At 40.8% G+C, this 19,026-nt stretch overlaps 1 protein-coding gene across 1 annotated transcript in view; it reads left to right on the top strand.

Moving 5' to 3' along the window:
• Window positions 1–19,026, top strand: part of LOC122806387 (metalloprotease TIKI2-like) — a 2,408,899-nt gene that overhangs the window by 1,273,351 nt on the left and 1,116,522 nt on the right. The window lies entirely within an intron of this gene.

Here is a 19,026-nt window from a genome sequence, read left to right as displayed (position 1 = left end):
TCCGTTGTCGATCTTCCGGTTTCTGTGTTCTCGTTGTTCTGTGTTCTCGTTGTTGGCATTGTGGACTTTCGGCATTTTCAGGTAGACCCATATATGTATATATATATATATATATATATATATATATATATATATATATGTATATAGTGCAACCATTATGTGCTCATGAAGTGTTTGACTTCTTTTGCCATTTTGAAGATAAAAGATGCAGCAATAAAGTAGCAGTGACATCAGTATTTTACCATCTTGATCTGACAGCACAGAAGCAGCTTTTTTGCAAAATAGGGCCAAGAGGATTACACAGTGGTTTACATTTCTATGATATGATGTATTTTAGATGTGGAATATGCATTTGAGTCTGTGTTTAGCAATAACCATGGTATTGTTAGTATGTTACTGGTATATCTCCAGATTATACATGCCTTCAGCCTCCTGCACCTGTAATTATAGCTTATTTACCTGATATGTCTGATTTCATACCACTGTATGTTTGGGATGGCAGCTCACAACAATAGGATTGATTGCCTCTGTGATGCCACAGCACTGGCCCAGTAATGAAGGAGCTTCAATCCTTACCACAGGCAACAGTGGGGAACGTACACACTGGGAGGATGACAGGTTCACACTCAGTAAAGTGCAATTGCCCTTAAGAGCACGCAGAGATCACAGTCAGTCTAGTGGTGGCTTCTCCCTCTTTCTCCAGATCTCCAATAAGACTCCCCACTGGCACAGCTTATAGGGTTGAGATCTCAGCTGAGTGGCCAAACTAAGATCTTCATTACCCTGTCTTTCCAACCAGTGCTTCGTGTCCCAGCCCAAGTAGCTGACACACACACTGTGAGATTTGATTTATATACAAACACACACACATACACACACACACACACACACACACACACACACACACACACACACACACATATATATATATATATATATATATATATATATATATATATACACTCACTCCTGGGAAAGGCTGGCACAGGTTTACTAGCTATGTCCCCTTCTGTCCATACTATAAGGCAGTTCCTCTGCCACCAGCCACTCTCTATCAGCTACATTAAGGCCCTTAGCAAAGAGTGTCCATCCTACTGTGTAATGTTGCTTTTAATCCAAATGGTAGTCTGACCAAGAGCAGCATTATTTAGGAGTGGCCTGTACAGTGTCACCAAATAGATATAACAAGTACCCTAAGAGCTTAAATATCTCTAAACAGACGAGCCACAATTGAAAGGTTGAAATGTATTTAATAATAAGTAATAAAAGAACAAGAGAATACTCTCAGTTACATCAGTATTCAAAATCACAGAAAATATTAAAAACAACATTGCAGGACAGTCTGAAATAAATAAATAAAGAAAACATCTAAGCTATACTTAACTATATTGCTATCTGAATCTAAAAGAGTTGCTATGCCGTAGAAACTTACTTACAACAAAGCAAGTGCAGAAGTGGTGATGAGTTGATGTTCTTGGTAGGTCAGAGACAAAATACAAAATGCACAGTCTCTCTCTGAGAGACTTCTTAAATTAATATCAAATATTACTGCTGGGTTAGCTTGGATGAAATCACTTTTTGTCACCTGACTTCAGTTCCCAAGCTAAACTAAACTAACAAAATTTTAGCATCTCTCTGTGAAAATGACATCTCTTTCAGATGTTTGCAGATCCTGCAAGTCATAAAACAATAAAACACTTCTACATCCTAAACCTAGTAATATTATGTCTGCTACTGAACTGAAACTGAGAGATAACATCTCTTTTATTATGTGGTTATGAAACAATTTTATTTCAGCTATGTTCTCTGAATTTTTTTCAAGTTAACCTCCTGTGTTTCAATTTCCATTAAACACATATACCCAAACAGTCACAATAGTGCAAGTACATTCCTGTTCTATTCCAATATGGCATGCTGTAGTTACATTTTAGCTCAGAAAGTTACACACACTTATGTGTAAATAATATCAATCACAAATGACATAGAATTATTTCCAGATTTCCAGATTGGTGGGTTGGCAGTAATTCCCTTTGTCACATTCCCCAGTTAAAGATTGACCTACAATATCTCACAGTGCCATATACACTTGAGCATCTGCCTGGAAAAAGCCTAGGGTAACACAGGTGTAATAGCGGCACCACTAATGCACCAGAAATTGTTAGTTGCAAAGCTTATGTGCCTGTATTCATAGCGCTGTATCTGTAGGATAGCAACTTACATCAACAAGGCAGCCTCCCACTGATCTATTATGTGTATCACCTGTGCCATATACATGTGAGACTGTTTGTTGGCAAGGCTTATGGTATCACAGCTGTAAAAGTGGCAGCAATATTGACCTCACCTGCAATGTCTACCTGCAGGTAGAGATTGTGTTAACTCATTCACTCCATTGGAGCACAGGAAGTTTGCACTGTAACTTCCAATGGGCAGAGAGTAAGCCTTTTGACAGAATCAAATTATGCCCTGACATTTAAAACAAATGTCCATACCTCCTGAACCATAGGGGTTATGAAAGAAGTATAAACGTCAAACTCTTCAGCACAAACTATTTTTATAGTGGTAATATTTTTTAGGTTCTAGGTCTTAAACTGTAATGTTAAGTTGTCAATCTCGCCTTCATTCTTGCTGGATGGGTTCGGAGCCAATCCTCGGCTCCGACTCGGCCAATACTAAAGCTCGAGAGCTAATTCCACCGGCTCGAGGCTCCCCTATATCCCACAATGCTAGGCGGTAACTACTCAGATCTCGTTTGCCGCTTAGCTGACGAGGTGCTTCTTCTGCCGGCTCTGGCAGGTTAGTAGTTTTCTTGTTCAGAAACTTCAATTTCAACCCCTATTTTTTTCCATTTAGTATAGTTTTTATTTAAAGTATTCGTTTAGTTTAAATCAGGTCCCCTCTTGTGTTAGAATTCCCTTTTTATTCCCTTCTTAACTTTTAGGCCTTTGGCCCTCTCCCTCTCCTTTCCCTAGTCCTTCAGTGTGACTGGATTTTTATTTTGCTTAAGGGTGTGTCTGTGTGTTGTGTTTGTGTTTTTCTTCACTCAGCTTTTAGGATTTCTAAAGACTCCAAGGTCTCAGGCTTCAAGAAGTGTGATTCGTGCTGTCAGAAAATGTCTCTGACAGACGATCACACTTCTTGTGTATATTGCCTGGGACCTTTGCACCTGCAGGACTCATGTGCTGTGTGCCATGCATTCAGCCCTAGAGTCCTGCAGGAACACAAAAATAAGTTGATTCTACGTGGCTTGTTAAAGCCTGAAGGCCCCCCGACCCAGTCTGCGTCGGGGAAGCCTTCTAAGACTTCCAGATCGTCGGCTCCAGTTTCAGAGCCGTCCCCTGGAAACATTAAAATGGCTTCGACATCGGCTCTGGCTGGAGCCGATGTTTCCAAAGCTCATACCATCACCTTGGCTCCGGCTGGAGCCGAGGTTGACAAGACTCAATTGGCTCCGATAGGCTTATCGGAGCCACCTTCAAAGAAGAGGTATAGGTCCCCTTCCATCGGCTCCATCCATTCGGCTCCGGTATCCCCTCTTCTATCGGAACGGAGCCATAGGTCTCATTCCTCTCGGTCCTCCAGGCTGTCCGACCATGATTTACAAAGGGTGGTGAATAGACTTCTCAAGTCTGAGGCACTGGCCCAAATGCTGCATAGCCCTACTCAACAGTCAGCGGCTATTTCCATCCCTGTTTTTATTCCTCCTCCGAGTCCTTTGAGTTCGTAGCCAAGGCTCATCGGAGCCGTGGCTGTTGGTGCTTCGGAGCCGATACCTTCCCTTTTGGCTCCATCGTCTGCTCCGAGTTTCTCATTGGAGGGATCTCGGTGCCGAGCTTCCCTCATCGGCTCCGAGGGGGCGAGTGGCATTGGACCCTTGTCCGACCCCGTTCTCCCTCTCAGAGCATCGGCGCTGGTGAGTTCAGCTCCGACATCAGCCTCGGAGCCGTCCCTGTCGGTGCCGGGGGGGTCCTTGTCTCTTCGGAGCGGGGACCTCCGGCCTTGCCTGATAGGGGCACCTTCGAGGTCATGTGGAGCGTGCTAGACCCAGTGTCTACCCCACAGTCGGCTCTGTCAGCTCCTCCCTCTTCAGTGCCTGTGGTGATTTCTACCCATCCTCTTGTATCAAACCGCAGAGAGCCAACTCCTCAGGTTTCCTCATTGGGAATTTCCTCCTCTTCCGAGGCCTCTCCTGATCCAGTAGGAGGACCCCCTCGGAAGAGACAGTGCAAGAGGAAGCACATTGACTCCCCTGAGTCTATCACCTCTGACACTGACTTGGAGGAATCTGAAGGTTCCCCACGGTCCCCCTCTGAGGATGTCTCCTTTGCTGACATCCTTGAAATCCTGAAACAGAGGGGGAACTTGCCCCTCCCTTAACCCTTCAGAGGATGAGTCAGTTTACCTTGAGGCATTTGGCTCTCACCCTTCCACCTCCTGGGTATCCCCTCCCTTTGACCCCCTTATGGAAGTGGTGGCAAGGAAGGCTTGGACGGCCCCTGATTCAGTGGAACCTACCCCAAGGAGGCCGTCAAAATTTATTACTGCCCCTAAGGAGAAAGAGTTTCTATCTAAAGGTGTCTCTGTTGATGCCATGGTGGTGGCCGCAATCACTAAGAAGGAGTTAGCCGATCCTTCAGTACCTGTCCATCCTCCTAATAAGGAGTCTAGGACCATGGACAGGTACAGTAAGCAGATGTTTTCATCAGCGACCTTTTCAATGCAGTCGCTGAACTACTTGTGTCACTTCACCCGTCTCCAGAGAGATTTGCTCAAAGATATGGGTGAGGCTATACAGGATCCAACAGCTGAGGGGTTCCAAGACAAAATGAACTCCTAGTTGGCAACCCTGAATTCGATTGTTAACTCCTCCATGCGGCTTATCTCATATGCTGCTGATGGGGCGAGTAGGGCCGCAGGCACAGGTGTAGCTTTACTACGTCACGCCTGGATGCGGCTTTGCAATTTTGCGGACCCTTTCAAGGCATCCTTCACCAATTCCCCCTTTGATGGCTCAACATTGTTTGGTCCTCAGGTGAAGGATACATTGACTAGGTGCGAGGTGGAAGGTAAGACTCTCTCTGCCGTGGGAGTCCATTTTTCTACCCCTTCTAGACCTTATCCAAAAGGTCAGAGGGGAGGAAAAATGTGGTTCCGCAAACCTCAGAGAGTCTCATCTGACGCACAAGGTCGATTCCCTTCTAGTGGCAGAGGGGGGGATAACAATAGACGCCACCCTAGAGGCAGAGGAGGACCGCAAAACCAGGGTAGCAGAGAAACTTTCTCTGATAAACCCTTTCAGCATCCCTCAGGAGCCGCCCGGCTGTCCACCTTTGGAGGCAGTCGGGGGAAGATTATCACTGTACCCAAAAGCCGGGCTTTCCCTCACCCAAGTCAAATGGGTACAGTCAATCATATCCGAGGGTTACAAAATTCCCTTTATTCACACCCCATCCCAGCCCAAAGGATCCCTTCCAGACGTTCCATCCAGTCTAAGGGAACAAGCAGCACTAGAAATATCAAAGCTGCTATCAAAAAGAGCTATCCAATCAGTCCCAGCAGACCAGCAAGGATCCGGAATCTACTCCAAATTCTTTTTGGTACCAAAAAAAAACAGGGGACTGGAAACCTATACTGGATCTCAGCAAGTTAAACAATTATATCAAAAAAACAAAATTCCGGATGGTCACGCTACAGTCCATTCTACCCTTCTTGGGTCAGGACAATTGGATGTGCTCGATAGACCTTCAGGATATCATATCATATCATATCATATCAAAATGCACAGATGCTCCAGGAGGTTTCTCCACTTCAGGCTGGGAGCCAGTCACTACCAGTTCAGAGCCCTGCCCTTTGGTCTCACTACAGCCCCCCGAATGTTTACCAAATGCATTGCAGTGGTCGCGGCTCACTTGAGACGTCAAGGATTCCAGGTGTTTCCATATTTAGACGACTGGCTCCTTACCGCCACCACCAGACATCAACTGCTTCTATCCAGAGACTTCACCATCCAAACTTGCCAAGCTCTAGGCATTTCAATAAATTTCGAAAAATCTGCCTTGTCACCTTGTCAATCTATTACCTTTATAGGTGCCACCTTAGACACACTCAATCTTTCCGCCAGACTTACAGAGCAAAGAGTGTTAGATATCCACAAACAAGTTTACCTTCTATTACAATACAACAAGGTCAAAGCCAGGGTAGTTTTGAAGGTATTAGGACTCATAGCAGCTACTATCACCCCTCCCCCTTAGCTCATTTCCACATGAGGATCCTCCAATGGATGCTGTTTACTCAATGGTCCTTCCAACAGCTCCCGATGTCTCACATCATATTAATAACTCCATGCAAGAATCACCTATCTTGGTGGATCACATCACCTCAGGTTCTCCAGGGCAGACCTTTCACCCCCCCCAGTCACCACGGTGACAACAGACGCCTCCCTGATCGGGTGGGGGGGGCATTATCAGGGCAGGACAGTCCAGGGCACGTGGCAACCTTTCGAGTACCACTTGCACATAAATGTCTTAGAGATGAGAGCAGTGCTTTTAGCGTTGCAAGCCCTTCAGGACTCTCTTCCCAAGGGGACTATTGCAATTCAGATGGACAACATGTCCGTAGTGTGGTACATCAACAAACAGGGTGCAACCAGATCCTACCCCTTATGTCGAGAGGCACTCAGACTTTGGCAGTGGGCGATTTCTTCTCAGCGTTTTCTGATAGCAATGTACATCCCCGGGAAGTCCAATGTGATTGCGGACAAGTTGAGCAGGGCCATTCTCATGCCCCATGAGTGGTCTCTAAAGAAATCAGTGCTGGAAGAAGTCTTCCAACTATGGGGCCAGCCTTGCTGCGATCTGTTTGCTACTCCCCAAAACAGCAAGTGTCATGACTTCTTCACTCTCTTCCCATTACCAGGCCATCCCACCAGAGATGCTCTAGTCCACGATTGGCCCCGGGGACTTCTGTATGCTTTTCCCCCTTTTCCACTGATATCTCAATTAATTCAGAAAGCTATCGCCTTGGGAGTTACAATGATCCTCATTGCCCCTTACTGGCCTCGACAGATATGGTTTCCGTTCCTCCATCATTACCTGTTGGAGCAGCCTTGGCATCTGGACCCGGTGCCATATCTGTTGACCCACCAGTCGGGCCAGCTGCACCACTACCTTCATTCTCTCAACCTCACAGCGTGGTTTCTCCAATTCTTACCCTAGCCAGGCTTCCCTTAATCTCTCATTCGGTCTGAAACATCCTGATAGCCTCTCACAAATCTTCTACCCAGAAGATTTATAATAGTAAGTGGAAACGTTTTTCCTCCTGGGCAGCATCAAAAAATATAGACCCCTTCACTGCACCTATCCAGTCTATCCTAGACTTTCTGGCAGAGCTCTTTCATTTAGGCTCTTCTTCATCTACCATTAGAGTACAACTAGCTGCTATATCTAATTTTCATGTAGGTGTCTCAGACTCCAGTATTATGTCCCATAAGCTCTGCAAAGCCTTTTTAAGAGGTGTTTTTCTGCTCAAGCCCCCAATCAAAGATCCCCCACCTCAATGGGACTTGAATTTGCCTCTGGCATCCTTGATTCTCCCCCCCTTCGAACCAGCGGCTTCATGCCCTCTTAAGGTGCTCTCATGGAAAACACTTTTTCTAGTAGCCATAACTTCAGCTAGAAGGGTATCTGAACTTCATGCTCTGTGCAGTCGTCCTCCTTACTTAGTTTTCCACAAAGATAGGGTGTCCCTCCGGACTAATCCGTCCTTCTTACCTAAGGTTTCCTCTGAGACAAACCTGAACCAAACGATTGATCTCCCCGCCTTCTTCCCTGACTATTCCAACAGGTCGGAACAAAAGTTACATTTTCTAGATGTTCACCACCAACTTAGATATTATTTAGACAGGACTAAACAGTTCAGGAAATCTGATCAGCTTTTCCTGTCTTATGCAGAAGGGAAATTGGGCATTCCAGTTACTAAAGTGTCCCTTTCAAGATGGCTTACCTCTATAATTACCTTCATCTATGAAATCAGACATCAAAAACTGCCTTCAAGACCTAGAGCTTATTCAACTAGGGCATTAGCTACATCTGTAGCTTTTCAGGACAGGCTGCCAATAGATTCCATTTGTGCAGCAGCCACTTGGGCTTCTCCTCATACCTTCATTTTACATTACAAATTGGATATAGCCTCCAGAAACCATGCCGATTTTGGTTCAACTGTTCTCAAGAGTCTGTTCCGATAGGCCACCCGGAATAAGGTGCTAGGGACGCGGTCCCATCCAGCAAGAATGAAGGCAAGATTGACAACTTAACATTAAGAAGTCATGTACCTACTATAACGTTCCATGTTAGTTGTCTTCTTCTTGCCTTCTTTCTTGCGTCCCACCCTCCTTCCCCCTAGCCTGGACAGACCGATAGGAAATTTTGGGATCTTACTTTGGAGTTTTCCTTCCCACATGTTCTACCACCTCTGTTCCCCCTTATATGTTTGTGGAAGCTTACATTCAGGTTTATATAGAGGTGGGTTCTTTTTTCTCCATACTGTGGAGACCAGAACTGCTTGGTTTAGCTATCAAACGAGATCTGAGTAGTTACCGCCTAGCATTGTGGGATATAGGGGAGCCTCGAGCCGGTGGAATTAGCTCTCGAGCTTTAGTATTGGCCGAGTCGGAGCCAAGGATCGGCTCCGAACCCATCCAGCAAGAAAGAAGATGAGAAGAAGACAACTAACATGGAACGTTATGGTAGATACATAACTTCTTATTTTATAAATTAGTAAACACTGTTAACTATTACATTTGTAATATTTTGTAAACAACTTAACAGTTTCTCAGCAACCACTCAAGTTATACACATACTGTCAGCAGCATTTTATTCATCTAGCTGAACTCTTTCATATGAGGCTAAGGGGTTCTATCCATGTTACTTGGTTGCTGAAATATTTAGGCAAATGTGAAAATTATATTGATATACATTAATATAATAAAAACAACAGTTAATAGCGCTTTACCTGCACTAGACAGTGGTCAAATATTAATGCAGTTGAGTTTGCTATTGAGCAAGCTTTAAGATGAAATCTTTTAAAACATTGTACATAACATGGGTTTGGAATTATTGATGGAAATGCAAACAAGCAATATTTGGTATCTAGAGGCGTCAGTAGGAGTTAACTGCAGATTCACCTGGAGGCATCACTCGGATGTAATGAGTTAAGCTAGCACCGCTAAATATATAATTGTATCAGTGGGATGATAGCCCACAGCAGCAGAACTGCCCTCCCCGAATATTGCCTAATGTATGTTGTGGATATCTGTCATGGGCACATTTGTTTTAGATGTCTGAACATACAAACAATGGCAATATAGCCCATCTGCCTGTGGTGTATATGAACTCTGGTCATCCCCCATTGCCTGCTGCCTCTAAAGTACCTCATCACCTACACATCCTGGTGGACCTCTTTATGTCATCTGTCCTAGCTGTAGACATGCACTGGTCCACCTGAAATCCTGCACAACTTACTTACCACTGTGGCACACCACTGTCCCTACTATTGCTTGCCATCTGTCTTTGTAGCCTATATGACCCTTCCTTGTTGTGTATTTTCAATGCAAACTGCTATGTATCCTATTTAGCCCACTCTACCAAGCAACATTGTCTTGCAACTATCGTTTCCATTCTACCTTGGTGTAGATGCATCTACCAAAGGTAAAACAACCAGGAACAGTAATCCAGAAAAAACGACGACCAATCCACTGGAACACAATTTATTATAAAAACCCTGATGTCTCGGCAACAGCCTTCAAGGAGTATGGAAAGTACAAAACCACAAGCACATTTATACCATTACACAACATCAATTACTATAATTATATAATTAACCAATCATAGTTAATTAGATTCAATTTAACAACAGTTTCCAATTAAAATCTTCATTTAAACCCGATGGATACAAAGTTTTAAATTTTAAAATGTATATTGCTTCCTTGTGTTGCAATAATTGTTTAATACTTGCATCATTATATTTGTAATCACATACTTGTTCTAAAATGGTCCCTTTAAACCACTACTATCACTATTATGAAAATTTTTAAAATGCATTGCCACTGGGCTATCTTCTTTTTCATTATTAATGTCTCTAACATGTTCCAAAAGTCTGACTTTAAATGCTCTTTTTGTTTCACCAATATAAAATTTATCGCAAGGGCATTTCAATGCATATATTACTCCCTCAGAGTTGCAATAAAAAACATTATTAGTTTTAAACAAAACATTATTAAAGCTAGAAAAACTGGACACAATAAAACTGCAAGCCTTACATTTACCACAAAGATACATGCCCTTATTCTTGATGTTATAATGTATAGTGTCTATAGGCGGTTCCAGGTCAATACATCGACAACTAAGAAGATCGACACCGACTTCACCGACACGAAAACACCGACACATAAATAATCGAAACTGCAAATCACGGACATTTAACAGGTAACGGGTTTAAATTTCGCTAATCATGCCTACTATGTTTTAGTAAGTGTGGCAGTGTTATGTATGTGTTACGATCATTGTATTACTTAGTCCTTATGGTAGGCATGATTAGCGAAATTTAAACCCGTTACCTGTTAAATGTCCGTGATTTGCAGTTTTGATTATTTATGTGTCGGTGTTTTCATGTCGGTGAAGTCGGTGTCGATCTTCTTAGTTGTCGATGTACTGACCTGGGACCCTATAGGCATACTAAATCTACTTTATATTTCACTATTCTTATGCACAACACCAGCTCGACGTGTGTCATTTTTGTACCATAAACTAGATGGGCCAATGCCCATTTTGTTGTATCCAAAAAAACGCTTATAGCTATCTTCCAATATTTCATTACTATAGCCTCTTTTGTAAAATGATTGCAACAATAAATATAATTCATTACTAAATGTATCCCTATTATTACATAACTTTGATATTCTTAACATCTCTCCATAAGGCAGAGCTTGAATAGTATGTGGAGGATGACCACTAGTACCATGGACATATTGAGTACCCCCATCAAATTTTCTATTGACTGACGTCACCAGATTCTTGCCATTTGAGATGTCAAGCACCACATCCAAAAAAGGGATTGTAGTGCCCATCTTTAAACCATCAAATTTTAAAGAAAATCTGTTACGGTTCAGATCTAGTATAAATTGCCTTACAAGATGTTTACCTCCCTCTACTAAAAAAATTAAATCATCCACATATCTAAAATATTTAACAACATATGTATGAAAAAAACTATGTCTAAATATAACTTCTGATTCAAAAAGACCCATAGCCAGATTAGCATAAGTAGGGGCAAAAGCTGCCCCCATGGCTGTACCCTGTATTTGATGGTATAAACACTCATTAAACTCAAAAAAATTATTAGTTAATGAAAAATAAATCAGCTCAACAATGTATTCAGTTGCTGGGTAGTCACCCAAAAAATGTCTAACAGCCTCTATGCCAAAAGAATGGTTGATGTTGGTATATAAACTCTTGACATCTACTGTTACCCAATACATGTTCTTATTCCATACAATCTCGCTGATTTTATTTAAAAAAATCCCTCAGAACGTGGTGAGAGACAATCTTTAAATAGAAATGGTGTTGAAAAAAATCTGTCTGTTTGGGAAAAATGGGAGGATGATAGACGCAAACGTTTTCCCAATCCATTTTCTAATGTAGGGAGAAAGCTACCACTATCTGTAAATTCTGAGAGCAAATCATTGTTTGAAGAACTTGAAAAGAACATGTGGAAGGAGACCGCAACATTTTTTAACATTTGCGGTCTCCAAAAATATCTGGATACAGACATTACACCTAGGGGTCTTAGAATTTTCAAAGACCCCACCACTCCATTTGATTTGTCTTTGGAAACTGATGCTGCCTTCCACAAATGGTGGGTAGCTGCAACACATCAGTGTGTAACTGACTGGCTCCACATTTTGGTGGAGAGAGACCGATTGAAACAGAGGGAATTGTGTGCTGAAATCAAAAGGTTGTGTCTCGATTTGACTTCCAATGTCTCTCCCTCCACTATGGATGAATTTCTAAAAAACACTAATGAAAAATTAAAAGAATATGAGATTGCCCTAGTTGAAAGAAAGAAGGGCAAGCTATTAAGAGATTTACGGGACTATGAGACCAACAAGGCATTTCTTTCACGAGCCAATCGTATGAAATTACGCAAGCGCGTGAAGTTTCAACAGGACGCCATAATTTTCAATAATCAAAATTCTTCAGCTTCAGCGTCGGAAGGGGGCTATACGTCCTTTGAGGACGAAAATGGAGACACTGAGTTCCTTGTGCTTCCAGATGCACAAGAGCCAAACAGATTTTGCCAAACTTTTTGTCGAGAGAAGAATAACTCTTATAAGGGCACCCAGGGACAGAAACGCCAGCGAGAGTTTTTTAACAACTCAGCAGGGGAACAATTTGGACAAGGGGGTTATAAACGAGGTAAATGGTGACATCCCTCAGTATAATACACAAAATTATGTCATTAACTTATCTAGATATTTGTTTAATGATGTAGAATTGTCTGTTTTGAATCGTGGACTGAAATTTATTCCTACTGCAATATCTAGACTGCATGATTTGCAGAAGGATGTATATGTGTTTGGTAGGAAATTGTATTTAAAACATTTTTTTAGTCAGTCATGTAACCATTTAAATCAAAGTACTTCTGACGATAGCATGGATGTTTCATCTGACAGTTTCTATTCTTGTGTATCGGAAGATATGGTTAATGCTTAGTGTAAATTTAATACTGATAAGGTGCCATCTACTAGCCGTTTTACTCCAAATGTATTAAATAATGACGTCTCTAATTTTGTTAGTATGGTGAATCATTTTGTTGATGTTGCTTTTAATGAGTTTATGTTAGACAAAAGGAACATCCAATATAATATGCACTTTAATGAATGGCAGGCTCTACTAGCTTTAAGTGATATGAGAGAAATTATTTTTAAACCAGCCGATAAGGGTAATAAACTAGTGGTTATGGATTCGGCACAATACTTAACGATGTGCATGGACCATCTAAATGATATTACAATTTATGAAAGAGTAGATATTGATACTTATAATGTTTCCATTTCTACATATATAGAACTCATAAACAAGGGTTTAAGATTAGGATATTTCAGTACTTCAGACATCAAAAACAAATTTCATATAGAGGGTTGTACAATGGCTTATTTTTATTGTTTACCCAAAATACATAAAAGCTTGATAAAGCCACCAGGAAGACCGATTGTTTCTGGTTGTAACTATTTTTTGCATAATCTGGGTATCTTTTTGCATAATTTTCTTTTGCCCTGTGTTACTCGTTTACCCTCATACATCACTGATGTTTTTGAATTTTTAAATAAAATCAGCGAGATTGTATGGAATAAGAACATGTATTGGGTAACATTAGATGTCAAGAGTTTATATACCAACATCAACCATTCTTTTGGCATAGAGGCTGTTAGACATTTTTTGGGTGACTACCCAGCAACTGAATACATTGTTGAGCTGATTTATTTTTCATTAACTAATAATTTTTTTGAGTTTAATGTGTGTTTATACCATCAAATACAGGGTACAGCCATGGGGGCAGCTTTTGCCCCTACTTATGCTAATCTGGCTATGGGTCTTTTTGAATCAGAAGTTATATATAGACATAGTTTTTTTCATAAATATGTTGTTAAATATTTTAGATATGTGGATGATTTAATTTTTTTAGTAGAGGGAGGTAAACATCTTGTAAGGCAATTTATTCTAGATCTGAACCATAACAGATTTTCTTTAAAATTTGATGGTTTAAAGATGGGCACTACAATCCCTTTTTTGGATGTGGTGCTTGACATCTCAAATGGCAACAATCTGGTGATGTCAGTCAATAGAAAATTTGATGGGGGTACTCAATATGTCCATGGTACTAGTGGTCATCCTCCACATACTATTCAAGCTCTGCCTTATGGAGAGATGTTAAGAATATCAAAGTTATGTAATAATAGGGATACATTTAGTAATGAATTATATTTATTGTTGCAATCATTTTACAAAAGAGGCTATAGTAATGAAATATTGGAAGATAGCTATAAGTGTTTTTTTGGATACAGCAAAATGGGCATTGGCCCATCTAGTTTATGGTACAGAAATGACACACGTCGAGCTGGTGTTGTGCATAAGAATAGTGAAACACTATATTTTGTGACCACTTTTGGTTGTTTTACCAAAGAATTTATCAAAATAGTTACTCAATTTTGGAATTATTTGTGCTCATTAGGCAGTACTAAAACATGGCTGAATTTTGAACTTAAATTCTCCTATAGAAGGGGGAAAAATATAAAAGATTTTCTAGTGAAAAGTAGATTTAGTAAGCCTATAGACACTATACATTATAACATCAAGAATAAGGGCACGTATCTTTGTGGTAAATGTAAGGCTTGCAGTTTTATTGTGTCCAGTTTTTCTAGCTTTAATAATGTTTTGTTTAAAACTAATAATGTTTTTTATTGCAACTCTGAGGGAGTAATATATGCATTGAAATGCCCTTGCGATAAATTTTATATTGGTGAAACAAAAAGAGCATTTAAAGTCAGACTTTTGGAACATGTTAGAGACATTAATAATGAAAAAGAAGATAGCCCAGTGGCAATGCATTTTAAAAATTTTCATAATAGTGATAGTATTGGTTTAAAAGGGACCATTTTAGAACAAGTATGTGATTACAAATATAATAATGCAAGTATTAAACAATTATTGCAACACAAGGAAGCAATATACATTTTAAAATTTAAAACTTTGTATCCATCGGGTTTAAATGAAGATTTTAATTGGAAAATGTTGTTAAATTGAATCTAATTAACTAAGATTGGTTAATTATATAATTATAGTAATTGATGTTGTGTAATGGTATAAATGTGCTTGTGGTTTTGTACTTTCCATACTCCTTGAAGGCTGTTGCCGAGACGTCAGGGTTTTTATAATAAATTGTGTTCCAGTGGATTGGTTGTTGTTTTTTCTGCATCTACCAAAGGTGCAGATGGCAGAGATTAGGCACATACAGCCTTGCGGAGAACAGCAACCTACTAGTTGTGGAGATGAGGTGACAGCAATCTCTATGGAACCATGTGTAAGGCATAGCGACCCATAACATCAATGCCATGGGTTGGATGAATTGCACAATACAGTGATTTCAGAAGCATTTTAATGACATGATATGGCAAGCGTCAAAGAAAGCATGCAGCATAGAGGCAGATGGGTCTGCAGCTGACAGTGAGCAAGCACCTACTACAAGGAGACTCACAGATAATTGGTGATTCCTGATAGCCTTACGTAGAGGTTATAACAGCATGAGTTTCATGTCCGGTGGGGTGGACAGAGGTTCTATGAGTATTCAAACATCATGTCTCATGGTGATACCAGCCAGGTTAGTAGCCATAAACAGCCAGGTTAGTCACCATAACACATGTGCTGTACATCATCTCTGCACAGACTGACTAAACGAACACATATTGACCTTTTCATAGCTTTCTGTTAGGTGAATTAGAGAACCACCATCACCACAGGCATGTGTATGTTGTTTTCCTTCACTTGGCATTTGCATGCAAACTGAAGCCATTGCTTGTTGCAGGGGCAGTCACTGTCACTCTGCTATCTCCTATGTTGTGTAATAACAGGACAGATCACTGATATGATAGCAGTTATAGAGGCTGGTTTGGGACAACAGGCTGAGTCCAGCACTTGAACAGAGTCTGATAATGATGCCACCACACAGACCGAGTCATAATCCAGAGAAACATTGAAAATGTCTGTTTGCCTCCTGGGTCATCCTACACTTATTGCCCAAGGTGGCAGCATGGCCTTATCCACACTTCGGTGACTGTCTGTACAGCATGAGAGTTAACCACAACTGTGTTAGGGGCATCCCTTTGACCAAAAACACCACTGCCACTTCCTCTGTGGTTGTGAGACAGAATATAAACTGCCTTCTGATGGAGGTTCATGGCAACACAGAATGTCTCAGGCAGTCCCATATATGCAGGGAGCTCTTGGCTACAATCAACAGATGTACAGCGCTATAATCTGGGCACAGTCTTCAGTAACACACTGACTTGGAGGTGATTGGTGTGGTGCATGGCCTACTTAAAGCTGTAGTCCAGCAGTGGAGCCAAGAGATGATGCCAAGGTAGTTATTAAAATGATAATAGCTATGGTGGTACATGTGGAACCATGGCCACCTGCAATAAAGAATAGGAAATGCCACCATCAGTACCCTACCCATGAGTGCTGTTTGTGGCCAGGGTCATGTCTTTAACTGGGGTGAAAGCATATAACGGTCATTGTAGACAACACAATCAGAATGTATAGCAGTGGGTTTGTTACAATTCCACTTTCAGTGCACTCCTGCCAAAGTGGCACTAGGGATGGAGCAGTTTGTTATTGATCCACTTTTGGATCATGTTCCACTCATGCTGCCACATGAGTTTCATGGGGGAACTGTAGACTTTCCACAACCACAAAGGGCCACAGTGCAAAGACCAGGCACTCAAGAACAGAATTTGTGTATGACATTGATGTCACTATTCTCAGTTACCTCTATCTGTCCCTCTATTGAGCACTAGCACCCTACACCCCAATGTATATGTTCATGTGTCCCGAGTCACCTGTGTAGATGATGCCAGCTGTGACATGCACAGTTTTCCCTTCTTTGTGGTGTAAGTGGAGACATGTAATGCACAGTCTAACCATGCACTGTGAAGCATAGCCTTTAATTATACTGCATTCAACAGTTTTTACTAGGTAACCACCACTCTGCTACTGTGCAGTTTTATGGGCCCATAGAGTAGCAGAGAGGTGAGCTAGATGTTGCTGCTTTTCCTATATTACCATATAGTGTACTTAGTGCTACCTGACAGTAAGGCTTTTGATTGGCATCTGTTAGTCTCTCTCTCTCATTACTGTTCATGGATGTTACAATGACCACTATGAAAATGCCTGTTGTATGTATGCTCAAGTGTAAAACTAAAGACTGAACTGCCTACTTCCTCATAACCATATTGTGCCGACTAGGACATGCCATAAAGATGAAACAGACTATGGCAGAGGCATATTGCAGTGCCCCCTCGATGTGTCTAATCAGTGGAACTTTGCTTTCCAAAGGATGACTCTTACTGTATTATGTTCTTGAATTGTGCATGAACAGTATTAGCGTTTGGCCAAACTTTCTGGGTTTAGTATAGGAGTCATCATGCAAGGTTCTGGGGGGGGGGGTATCCTACATCACCTCCAACACTGTAGTATGACATATATATATATATATATATATATATATATATATATATATATATATATATATATATATATATATATATATATATATATATATATATATTTATATATATATATATATGTATATATATATATATATATATTGTATATTTATATATATATATAGATATATATATATATATATACACATGTATATGTGTTTATATGTATATATATATATATATATATATATATATATATATATATATATATATATATATATATATATATATATATATATATATATAGGTTCATAGGTTCATAGGTAGGTACTAGGCTATCAGCCCTAGAGCCCATACGAGCCTAGCCAAAAAATGTACCCTGGCTTTCGCCACCCAAGAAAATTATTTTCCTGTGCCCCTGTCGAGCAGAGCCGCAGAAGTGATCCCCGGGGTGAATTTCTCATTTCCCATCCAATCATCAAGATTTTTCTTGAAGAGTGCTAATGAGGAGCTCTGTTTGACATAGATATGTAGTCTGTTCCAGAGTATGGGAAGTCTCTGGGACAGGAATCTATCCCTCCAGCATGTTTTGTTTATTGTGGTGACAAGGTTAAGGTCCCTAGAGCGTGTAGCTCGGAGGGATTGGGATTTCTTTAAGTGGAGCATGTCCAACAGCTCTGGGTTTGACATAGCTTTGTATGTTAGGCAGAGATCGCCCCTGAGTAGGCGATATGCGATGGAGTAAAGCTGTAGTTTTTTCAGACAGTCTGCATAGGGCATCTGTTTGAGGTTAGTAATCCTCTTTGTGAGGTATTTCTGTGGTCTTTCCAGTTGTTGTAGATGTCTTGTGAGGTACATACCAAAAAGGGCAGTGTACTCTATATAATATATATATATATATATATATATATATATATATATATATATATATATATATATATATATATATATACTTATGCTGTGTGTGCGACTATAGATACCTGTTTGTACCAGTCTGGCTGTACTCAGTGAACAAGTGGCCCTGCAAAGCATCACTGTGCAGGAACATGTGATATAGATTTCCTGTTTGCCATATCAGGAACCATGGGCACTGCCAGGCTGCTGTGCAGACACCCTGGTTATAAGTCCCTCTGCATTGCACGCTGCATGACAGTTGATGGAACAACATCTCTTTCTATTGATGTAATGCTGTTTGTGCAAGCCAGACAGGAATTTTTTTGTCACTTGTGCAATTTGTGGCTCCTGTTGGATGAGATTGTAAAAGCCATGCAGGTAGTGGCTTGCTCCATTGCCATGTTGTGGAAGCATATGTACTCAAGCACACTGTTCAGCAATTTAATGAGAAATGTCTTGAGTGTTCTATAGGCCATTGCGTGTGAAAATAGCCAGTGTGTCCTCTACTTGTTTCATTTGGGAAAGACCCTGTAGATGAAATGCTAAGAACTACACTTACCTTAGTATCCATTGGTAAGAAGGCCGCATATTCATCCAGATCCAGTTAATGAGGCATACAAGTCACCCAACACCCATATAATGTCCAAGTCCACCCAAAGATGGTTCTCGAGCTGCTGGTTAATCATCCCATGTGATTTTATTTGATTTCTTACCTCTTTAATTATGCTGCATAGTGGATCAAACTCCTGGGTGGCTGATAATGGCACTTATAACAACTGCCTCTGTGCTAAGGACACCACTTTTCCCATCATTTTTGCAAGATGCAACTCTAAAAGTTTGAGAGTGGTTTTTGTTTTTAT

Source organism: Protopterus annectens, chromosome 1.part1 (genome assembly GCF_019279795.1).
Source record: "Protopterus annectens isolate FY-2018-M chromosome 1.part1, PAN1.0, whole genome shotgun sequence".
NCBI classification, from domain to species: Eukaryota; Metazoa; Chordata; order Ceratodontiformes; family Protopteridae; genus Protopterus; species Protopterus annectens.
Note: the sequence above shows the minus strand (reverse complement) of the source record. Positions and strands in the feature narration are given on the sequence as shown.